A 10,458-nucleotide genomic window follows, 5' to 3' on the forward strand; every position below is an offset into this window, starting at 1 on the left:
TGCTGCATCGACTAGCACTTACCAGCCAAAGGCTTTGATATATACAAAACATTTGTTATGTAACATTCCTGCTGTCCTGATGATCGTAAGTGTGACTGATGTAATTTATAGGCATTATACTGGTGTGGCACATTCTGATTGATTGAATGAAAGCCAATCACAGAGTAAAATGCCAACACGTAACTGTATTCTGGTGTAACTTATTTTCATACGTTAGTGTGGGAGAAATCCCACAATATTTCTGTTGTTTTTTTTTGCTGTTTCCATACTTATTTCTAATATTTTAGCTATATACACACACATAAATACCACACCAATAACATGAGAGTGTAAAACTGTGTTTCGTTTGCCAACTCCAATATATATATAAATATGTGTACTATCAATACTGTGATTATCGTACATAATTCGTTCCAAAACAGTACCAAACTTACTTCATTCAATAATACATAAATGATAAAATACATTTGTTTTTACGTAACTAAATATATGTTGTTGGGATAAAATGTGGGCACTAGAAATTCGTACTATATTTTTCGATAACTTTCCAACAATCATTAGAACAAAAAAGTTTTCAGATAGGTCCGCGTTTATTTTGCGAACTTACAAAACAAAAATTTGTAGTTTACTTCCCGGCGGTAGACAGCGCGCATAGCTCACTGTGCAGCTTTACTCTAAAAGCACCAACAATACCATCATTTAAAATGTACCATTAAGATACCAATGAGTATCTGAAAGGCACTAATTACAGAGTAAATACGTCCACGTATCTCTATGAACGGCTGTAAGTATGAAAGATTGTTGCTACGTCTTTTCATTAATAAATGTTATACCCAGCTAGTACAGCGGTGAGTCTACGAATTTACAAGGCTAAAATCAGTAGTTCGATTCCCCTCGGTGGGTTCAGCAGATAGCCCGATGTGGCTTTGCTATAAAACAAACACAAACAAACACATATCATGGATGTTGTTTTTTCGTAAAAGTTATAATTATGAGAGAGCTCCAATAAAGTTTCAGGTTCGTGACATTCAGCTGTCCCTACAGAATATTTGTATGTCCTTCCTTCAGCCAACCTAAAGAAAAATTACGCAACTCATTTATTTCTTTTTTTTAAATTTAAACTACCAGGATGGTATATTTATTCAGTACTTACAATCAAGTTATTAACTTTTTCCTAAGAAAACAGAATACATCATAGTTAACAGAACGCTCGTGTCCGACACGTTTCATTTCTTTAACTTACTTTTCCTCAGGTCTTTTGTCCGACCTCTGTTTCCTCTCCCCTGAGAAGCAGAATGGTTGCCAGCCAGTAACAGATTTTATTATTAACATAACGCAAACAAACTTAAACAACCCTGTGCATAACAGTAACGATGCTTCCTTCGCGTGTGATAATAGGCTCTCTCTCTCTGTTAAGCCTAAAACTTTTCTAATGTATTCATCAGAGTAGAAGTAAATGCGTGGGGGAAAACTTTAATTTTATGGGGTAAAACCTTAATTATCTTAAATATCTATTTTGAAAAGGCAGCCAACCATACTTCCCTCACTTTTTTATCTATTCAAATAAGCGTTTCTTTATTCGCTAGGCCTGATAAGCCATTGATTTGCTGCAGTCGCTGTATGTCAAATTATCGACGTGATAATATTCACTTGCTTCGTCTGTCAGATGGTAAACAAACGTTATGAATTATTTATTTGATTAATTCCTTGTTTGCTAAACCATTGGTGTGGATTAACAACTGAGTTCGTACGATATTTCTCGAACAAATGTGATAAGATATAGATTTACTTCACTGAGCAAGATCCACAAATCTAATATCTTATATGCAATTTTGATTCGCAGATTCAACAAGTTGTCTACATAGATCAAAACTAAAATTAAATTTAGTCTACTAAATAACGTAGTTGATTTAATATACCAATCTAACTACGAAAATACAATGTCGTAGAACTGGTAAACTTGAAATGACTAAAAACCAACAAGTTATTATTTTGTTACCCTCGTTGTTATAAATACTCTTGTCCGTAATATCAGTAATTCTAGGTCCGTATACAAAGCTAACGGTTCAAAACTATCTTAATATTAAATTTTATAATAAATAACTGAACCAATGGTAAGAATGAGTATATTATAAATTACACATTAGAAGAAATATTTCTAAAAAGTAATGGCCAGGGGGGTTAAGGCGTTCGATTCGTAATCCGAGGGTCGCGGGTTCGAATCCCGTTCGCACCAAATATGCTCGCCTTTTCAGGTGTGGGGGCGTTATAATGTTACGGTCAATCCTCCTATTCGTTGGTAAAAGAGTAGCCCAAGAGTTAGCGGTGGATGGTGATGACCAACTGCCTTCCCTTTAGTCTTACACTGCTAAATTAGTGACGGTTAGCACAGATAGCCCTCGTGTAGCTCTACGCCAAATTCAGCAACCAAATAAACCTAAAAAGTGAATAAATATTTCTTAGACAGAAAAAGACAGACAGACTAGATGAACAAAGTGAGCCTGTGTAACTTTTAACTTAATACACTTCAAACGTTTAAAACACCATGACAACTTCGGATGTGTAATGTTAAATACAGAGCATTTTCTGTCTTCCTCCAGTTCTTTAAATAAATTCGAAATTGAGTCTTGCCAAAATAGATCTGTTTCATTTGATAGCTCTCTCTCTCCTGAGAGCTGCTTTTCAGCTGTTTGAAAAACACAGTTCAACCTCTTGAGATGGTATGTATCATCTTTTCACCGTATCTGTCAATGCTCTGACGAAATCCAGGCGCGATCTTGTCAGGGGATATTTAACAAAAACTGGTAACGCGTAGGAAGGGAGTGTTTTGTGGTAAAAACGAGTCTCTTTATGGTTCAATAGATGAATCTTAAAATGTACTTATATCAACAAAAAATAAAGTTATCAACCTCAAAAGACTGGTCCTTTGGATTAAAAGACAGCTGTAAACAGCGCGTAGATATCTATTTACTCGGTTAGTTCTAAGTATATTACTTGTATTATCAAAATAGTCGTTGTAAGAGAGTTTATGAACAAATTTAAACTAGTGTCAGTTCACTTTTTGTTACATGAATAGTAGCAGGCCTTTTTGTGTGGAAGACCCAAGCCTTAATGAGTTATGATTTATATGGAAGCCACTAACCCTAACTTTTGTTTTCTATAGAAGTTACAAGCCTCACGGGCTTATTCTTTATATGGAAACCGAAGGAAGGCAGCTAGTCATCGCCACGCACCGCCAACTCTTGGGCTATTTTTTTTCATTAACGAATAGTGCGATTGGCCATTACTATATAATACCCCCACGGTTGAAAGGGCGAACACGTTCAGAGTGACGGGGATTCGAACCCATGAAACCCAGATTGTGAGTCGAGTTCCCTAACCACATGACCAAGTGCAAATGTATTAAATCGCATGACATGAATTGTATGACACCTATTGTACCCGGAATTATTACTTCCCTAATCATCGATTGTACTTAGTTTTGTGGCTATAATATTTTACCATTACCCGACACTATAATTTCTACTGTAACAAGAATATGTAACAGCTCAAAATAAACTGATGTTCTTACGAGGAAAAAGGCCTAAGAAATAGGAATTACAGAAAGCCTATTTGTTGACGCATTCATTCCTTGTTTTCAATAGTGCATCAGTGGATGTTTGGACCAAGTACTTATTTAAACAACATGACAAAATATATTAAGCTCCACTGCAATGGATTGTTAAATATGAGGATTTACTTTCGTAATCACATCCAACTATGAGGATATGGGCGTCACTTTTGGACAAAGCCCTGGGCATTCATGCCCGGAAAAGATGTAAGAATACTTTCCGAAGGAGAAAATGTTTGTAGTTAACTTTATTTATTTTAGAGCAAGTCAACATTAGGCAATCTCCCGTATCCACTGCGGGAATTGAACACCAGATTTGAGAGTTGTAATTCCGTAAAGTTACTGCTGTTTTATCGAAGGGTAGTTACTACTACGATTAACCATTTTCAATGGGAGTTTCTTCATTGTTCATACATTACCATTCTAATGTTAAAATTCGAGGTTCGATTCCCATTATTGGACACAGCAGTTAGCACAGTATAGTTTTGCTTACGTGTTTGGAATTAAGCACAAAGCTACACAATGGCCTATTTGTGCTCTGTTCATCATGGGTATCAAAACCCAGTTTCTAGCGGTGTGAGTCGGCAGATATACCGTTGTACCACTGTGAGGCTATAGTTTTACTTTAAAAGAAACAAATTTTGCTATCAAAATATTGTTTTCGGGAAAGTATAATTACATTTTCCATAAACACGAGTGCCAATGGCTTTGTTATGATAAAATACCGCTTTCAAAAATCATGCAACAGAAAACATTTTTAAGATTATTAATATTAATAATTAATTAATATTATTAAGAATATTAATTCATATCAGTAATAAACATTATTTAAAAAAACCCGATAAAACACGTCACAAAGACTCGTACTCAGAAGAAGATCCGACACAGATTCACTTTCTTTTCTTCTTCTGAACAGCGGTAAGTCACCAGGGGTTGGATTCCCCTCGGTGGATCCAGCAGAGAATCCGAAATGGCTTTGCTACAAGAAAACACGCAAACCACATCTTTTGATTCATTTCTAGAGAAAACTGAACGTGAGGGAAAAAGGAAGGGAGGGAAGTAAGTGGACCTGTCAAAGGTCACTGTCTGGGAGGATGAAACTGGTAAATTCTGTATCTTCGGTAAATGCATGAACAAGAAAGTTAGTATCAGTGAAACTGAGTTCGTGTTATTCATTTCTCTTGTAATTTCTGAAGTGTCTGAAATCAAATTCTGCCTTTAATTTAAACGTAGACCCGGCATGGCTAGGCGGGTTATGGCGTGCGACTCGTAGTCTGAGGGTCGCGGATTCTTGCACCAAACATGTTCGCCTTTTCACACGTGGGGGGGGGGGGCGTTATAATGTGACAGTCAATCCCACTATTCCTTGGTAAAAGAGCAACCCAAGAGTTGGCGGTGGGTGGTGATGACTAGTGCCTTTCCTCTAGTCTTACATTGCTAAATTAGGGACGGCTAGCGCAGATAGCCATGGAGTAGCTTTGCGCGAAATTCAAAAACAAATAAACAAAATTTGAACGTATATAGTTAATTTGTGATATGACGTGATACCCAGTACTTACGAATCTATTTTTCTTATCTTTGATCACTTCGGTCTCTTTTAAGGTTCTAAACGTACAAACTTATTCAGAGATATTCATAGGAAATTACGTTAAAGATTGTAATATGTGATTGTGCAATAAGTATCACGAAACACACCACACTGCTATTCAATGAGTTTATGAAGTTCTGTGAGTTGAGGTGAGTTTTTGTTATTAAAATATTAATAATGGTTTTGTTCTTCCGTCATCAGTGTTTAGGTCAAGAAGAAATTACTGGGGACAATTATCAAATGTTGCTTTCGTTCTTTCTGTCGTTTATTCTTACAACGCATGAGTGTTTTCTTTAAGACTGAACTTTTTCTTTAGGGTTAACATGGGTAAAAAATATTGAGAAATTACATTTTTTTAGAATATTATGTACAATTTACAGATTTTAACATGTTTGTTTGTTGTTGTTAAGCACAAAACAACACAATGTGTAAGCTGTTGGTGCCGTGCCCACCACGAGTTCTTAACGTCCATTTTTTTGCGTTATAACCCTTCAGACTTACGACTGAGCCAATGGGGGAAGATATGCCTAAAAACAATGTATTCAAATTCAAACTTTGGATAACAAGTATACTAAGTATATCCGGAGATCACATGTGTTTTGTGTAATTTTTCGTATAGCAAAGACACATCGGGCTATCTGCTGAGTCCAACGAGGTGAATTGAACCCCTGATTTTAGCGTTGTAAATCCGTAAACTTACCGATGTACCAGTGAAAACCGGAGATCACATCCCGACATAAGAAAATGAACTATTATGTACTCTGACTTTTCACAGTCCTTAATTCTTAAACACCTGACGATTATTTATAAAACGGCAAGTGACTCCAAGATAACACATAAAACTGTAAGGTTTGTTTCTTTAAAGTTAAGCACAAAGCAGTACAGTGGGCTATATGTGCTAGGTCCACCACGGATATCGAAATCCAAAAACTGCACGATAGGGCATTTAAAAATATATCCCACGGATTCGAGCCGCAAATAAACAATATTCACCTCAGACTGAAGAACAAAGCGCTTTTGAAAACTTATATTTTTCGGTCACTTCAGTGGACACCCGTGACGTCACAACAAGTTTTAAGTAGTTTTATCCTGGCAAATGTGGTAATTATTTCTTTCTCTCTTCAGATTGTTTGGTACAAACATAAAGTATTTTAGAAACTTGTGTTCAAGTAAGATTAATACATGTTTCAATGACAAAATACATTGAGCTTTAGATAATTTCAATTACAATACCTTACTTTTCGGCCCGGTATGGCCAGATGGTTAAGACACTCAACTCGCAATCTGAGGGCCGTGGGTTCGAATCCCGTCACACCAAACATGCCCGCCCTTGTCAGCCGTGGGGGCGTTATAATGTGAAGGTCAATCCCACTATTCGTTGGTAAAATGGTAGCCCAAGAGTTGATGGTGGGTGGTGATGACTAGGTGTCTTCCCTCTAGTCTTACACTGCTATATTAGGGACGGGTAGCGCGGATAGCCCTCGTGTAGCTCTGCGCGAAATTCAAACTAAACCTTATTATTAATATTTTTTTACAGCTAACAATTATTGGTACGGCTTTCACACTAAGTATATACCATTTCTTGAAGGATGGATAGATATTATTCATCCACTTCTCTAGTATATGTTTCTAACGAATAATGGGATTGACCGAAACATTTTAACGCCCCACGGCTAAAGGGTAAGCAAATTTGGTTGGATTCGAATTCACGCCCTTTCACATTGCGAGTCGAGCGCCCTAATCACATAGCCATTACGGGCCATGTAACAGAAGGAAAACATGAAGACGCTACAGAAGAAAAGAATCAGGTGGTCATAGAATTAACTAGAAGACCCTGAAAACGATACAAAACATATAGTTTATGTAATCAGAAAGATGAAAACATTCTGGGGTAGAATTATTCAAAACCAAACATCTTTAAAGATGATTTAAAGGAAAACGTGACGGGAACAATTCGCTGTTAATTATAGAAATAATATTCTATATGGCGTTGTGAAAAAAACAAACATTTTACCTTAAACACTGCTGTTAGAAATGAGCAAGTACTTCAAACTCACACCTTAAACACTGCTGTTAGAAATGAGCAAGTACTTCAAACTCACACCTTAAACACTGCTGTTAGAAATGAGCAAGTACTTCAAACTCACACCTTAAACACTGCTGTTAGAAATGAACAAGTACTTCAGACTCACACCTTAAACACTGCTGTTAGAAATGAGCAAGTACTTCAAACTCACACCTTAAACACTGCTGTTAGAAATGAGCAAGTACTTCAAACTCACACCTTAAACACTGCTGTTAGAAATGAACAAGTACTTCAAACTCACACCTTAAACACTGCTGTTAGAAATGAACAAGTACTTCAAACTCACACCTTAAACACTGCTGTTAGAAATGAGCAAGTACTTCAAACTCACGAAGTATAAAACACAAAAGGGGCGACTCTGTTGAAAAAGTGAATCACGAGGTAGACGAATTTTTAACGAGTGAGCTTGTAGGAGATTAAATCATAGGAACTGAAGTGAATGAAGGAGACGATATTATAGAAACTGATAAGAATGTAGGAGATTAAATCATAGGAACTGAAGTGAATGAAGGAGACGATATTATAGAAACTGATAAGAATGTAGGAAGTGATATAATAGGAACTGAGGTGAATGTAGGACGTGATATTATAGGAACTGATAAGAATGTAGGAAATGATATTATAGGAACTGAGATGAATGTAGGAAGTGATATTATAGAAACTGATAAGAATGTAGGACGTGATATTAAAGGAGTGAGATGAATGAAGATGTTCCCAATGGTAAAATTGTAGTTCTGTTGAAGAATAAAGTTCATAAAGTTAGTAATATAATAACAGTAACCGGAAAGACAAACTATGTACGTAAAGTCCTCAAACAAAATACACTAGATAATGTTAATCAAAGACATGAGATTCTTACATGAGGTGTGAAGAGTTAGTATGGGACACATAACACTGTCAGCGGAAAGAAATATATGGTTAGTACCACTGAGGCACAGAAATTAAAATTCAATAATTTTATAAGAAAACCAAACTATAATCAAACTAGTATTATCGTATTAAATAAAAAATGAAATAGTTAGATCTTCTGAGGATCTTAGGACGGGTGTGTTCTGCCCAGAAAAAGAATATAGGCCGTAAGGCTGGGAAGATAATAAAGATGATACAAGTGCAACTTAGCATTGCTGGAAAACATAATAACGTAGGTTAGGGTTCTGAAAGACGAGGTGCCACATTATGTAAGAAAAGAAATTCAAATGTTACATGATTTAAAAATAAAATCACAGACATCGAATGTTAGGTGGCGTGCCAAAGGACCAGCATGTAACACATGGTACTGCTGCAAGAACTTGGGGAAGATGACCTAGGTGTCCCTGGTAAGGAAATGATTTGTATGTGACTTTTTTAGGGAAAGAAGGTCACAGTAATAAATACAAAGCTACAAAACAAATGAATGAATATCATATTAATAATTTAAGACTGAGAACTCACAAAGCGCAAGAAATGATGTAGGAACCAGTATCCAAACATGAACAGAACAAACAGCAATACAAGAAGAAGAGAGGAACACATAAATATGACCTTGCAAGTAAAATTGGTTATTACTTCACTCTAGTGATGAAGGTATAACAACAGGGACAGCTGATTTCATGTTAGGTGCAAAAACACCAAATATTGTAAATCAACAGGTGATGTTAACATGACTGAAAACCAAAACAACAGTTTATATATAAAATTAGCTAAATTCAGCTCAAAGTGTAGTTTTCCTAGTTCTTTAGTTTTTCTAACAGGTACATGTAAACTATTTCTAAATCATCTTTATTTAAAACGTTAATTTCGACTTTTTATTGATAAAAACAATGTTTGTATTTAAAAATACTGATTTCGCAGTTAAAGATGACACCGGAATTGCTTTCTGTTTTAACTTAAAAGAGGTTTCTGTAAGGCTCTTTACGCAGATACATAAATATCTTAAATATGACGAAGCAGTGTAGTTATTAATACATAAATATGACGAAGCAAGTGTGTTAAGGCGTACGAAATATGACTGAGGGTGTAGTTTTTAATCCCCAAATATGACAAAGCATGCTCGCCCTTTCAGCCGTGGGGCGTTATGATGTGACGGTCCATCTCAATACTCAAATATGACGAAGCAGTGTAGTTATTAATACTCAAATATGACGAAGCAGTGTAGTTATTAATACTTAAATATGACGAAGCAGTGTAGTTATTAATACTCAAATATGACGAAGCAGTGTAGTTATTAATACTTAAATATGACGAAGCAGTGTAGTTATTAATACTCAAATATGACGAAGCAGTGTAGTTATTAATACTCAAATATGACGAAGCAGTGTAGTTATTAATACTCAAATATGACGAAGCAGTGTAGTTATTAATACTCAAATATGTAGTTATTAATACTTAAATATGACGACGAAGCAGTGTAGTTATTAATACTAATACTCAAATATGACGAAGCAGTGTAGTTATTAATACTCAAATATGACGAAGCAGTGTAGTTATTAATACTGTAAATATGACGAAGCAGTGTAGTTATTAATACTCAAATATGACGAAGCAGTGTAGTTATTAATACTCAAATATGACGAAGCAGTGTAGTTATTAATACTCAAATATGACGAAGCAGTGTAGTTATTAATACTCAAATATGTTATTAATACTCAAATATGACGAAGCAGTGTAGTTATTAATACTCAAATATGACGAAGCAGTGTAGTTATTAATACTCAAATATGACGAAGCAGTGTAGTTATTAATACTTATGACGAATATGACGAAGCAGTGTGTAGTTATTAATACTCAAATATGACGAAGCAGTGTAGTTATTAATACTTAAATATGACGAAGCAGTGTAGTTATTATACTACTGTAAATATGACGAAGCAGCAAATATGACGAAGCAGTGTAGTTATTAATACTCAAATATGTGTAGTTATTAATACTCAAATATGACGAAGCAGTGTGTAGTTATTAATACTCAAATATGACGAAGCAGTGTAGTTATTAATACTCAAATATGACGAAGCAGTGTAGTTATTAATACTCAAATATGACGAAGCAGTGTAGTTATTAATACTCAAATATGACGAAGCAGTGTAGTTATTAATACTTAAATATGACGAAGCAGTGTAGTTATTAATACTCAAATATGACGAAGCAGTGTAGTTATTAATACTCAAATATGACGAAGCAGTGTAGTTATTAATACTT

This window comes from Tachypleus tridentatus, chromosome 7, assembly GCF_004210375.1.
Source record: "Tachypleus tridentatus isolate NWPU-2018 chromosome 7, ASM421037v1, whole genome shotgun sequence".
Lineage (NCBI taxonomy): Eukaryota > Metazoa > Arthropoda > Merostomata > Xiphosura > Limulidae > Tachypleus > Tachypleus tridentatus.